Genomic DNA, 1933 nt, shown 5'->3' with positions numbered 1-1933 from the left:
CTTCCTTCCTTGGAAAAGAGAGTGATACTATTCAGTTTGTATTCACCATGCATGTATTGACAGCCCATTGCACACAGAACATTCATTTGGCTAAAATGGAGGATACAAAGATAGATAATACCCACAATGTTCCAAATGTTTATTGTCTAAAGTGCATAGTTCAGTTCAGTGCTCAGTCGTGTCCAACTCTTTTTGACCCTATGAACCACAGCATGCCAGGTCTCCCTGTCCATCACCAACTCCTGGAGTCCACCCAAACCCATGTCCATTGTACATAGAAAGCTGTTAAATATGTTGGAAATGTTTAAAGGTCATTAGATCTCCAAACAAAGATGCCGAGGAAATCCGGAGGAGGGAGAAATGACTCAAGTCAGAAGAATTAGAGAAAGCTTTGGAGAGAGAGTTTGGTTCCTTTTGCACTGAGCCTGGATGATGAGGAACCTTATTCCGTAAGGCAGAGGACACAAAGGCAGTCTAGAGAGAGGACACTTCAGGACAAAGGAATGGAATGAGAAAGTACACCAAGCCTGTTTGGGGAAGAATAGTTTTATCCAAAAACATTAGAGAAAAGCCTTAGATAGGATTTTTTTTTTTTCTTTTGTAAATTCCCTAGGTATTTCAAATAACATCTGATTTGGACAGCCTTCTAAGAACCTTCATAATCTTTTTCTGTATGATTTTTGGGAGACCTCTTTCTCCTCACTTATCATCCCACTGGAGGAAAACAGAGCCCTCAGAGATTCAGAGAGTTATATTTAGACTTGCCGTATGACTTTATGTAGAGAGAAGAGTGTTTCTGTCCAAGGACAATGCCCACATATTTATCTGTAACAAGTGAACTAATAAGTGAATGGAGAGGAGACCAACAGACCCTTGTTTATGGTGTGAGGGGAGTTTAGGGAAAAGATTTTAGAAATGGGTTATAAAATGTTCTAGATTCTTACACTGTGAAATCTCTTCAAGAACACTCCTCAGTACTCTGTAATAACTTATATGGGAAAAGACTCTGAAAAAGAATGTTTACGTATAACTGATTACTTTGCTGTAGACTTGCAACTAACACACGATTATAAATCAACTATGTGTGCTTGTGTGTACATGTGCTCAGTCATGTCCAACTCTTTGTGACCCCATGGACTGTAGCCCGCAAGGCTCCTCGCTCCATGGAATTCTTCAGTAAGAATATGGGAGTGGGTTGCCATTCCCTTCTCCAGGGGATATTTCTGACCCAGGGATCAAACCCGTGTCTCCTGCCTTGAAGGCAGATTCTCTACCATCTGAACTATACTCCATTATAAAATAAAAACTAAAAAATGCCTTTGGGTGTTTGTTGCTCAGTTATACTACTTCCTGTAGAGGCTGTGGATTCAGTGGAAGCTTGAAGCATGTTGAGTCTAGGATAGAGAACAACAACAAAAAAATATCTCTAGCTGCCAAATAGTTGCCAATGAAATAATTTAGCTCTAAAGGTGTCAGTGTCAACATATAAGATTAAGGGTTGATATTTTGTCTGTTTATCATTTGCTTGGCATTGCCATTTATGTATTCAGAAAAATCAATGGAAGTTCAACTTCTGAATTTTTAATTTATAGTACAAGATACAGAAAATATATTTTTGTCAGTGAATAAGATCTAGAATATAATATGTGTCAGGACACTTTCTATAGTCTGCAAAGGATGTAGTCTATAAAAAGAAGCTAAATAAAATAAAGAATTAGGATTATTTGGTCAATGTAACCAATAAAGTGTTTTTGTTTAAATAATTTGGACTCTAAAATCAGGATGGGCTTGAATAAATTAGTCAAATATGTCATTAAATATTAAACCTTTGCCTATGTGCATTGTATAATCTGAAACTGTCATTTATAGCTTTCAATGCAATATGAATTAAGCAACAGTAACAAAAAGTGGTTTTTAGAACCATTTCTGATTA

This window comes from Dama dama, chromosome 5, assembly GCF_033118175.1.
Source record: "Dama dama isolate Ldn47 chromosome 5, ASM3311817v1, whole genome shotgun sequence".
NCBI classification, from domain to species: Eukaryota; Metazoa; Chordata; class Mammalia; order Artiodactyla; family Cervidae; genus Dama; species Dama dama.
Note: the sequence above shows the minus strand (reverse complement) of the source record.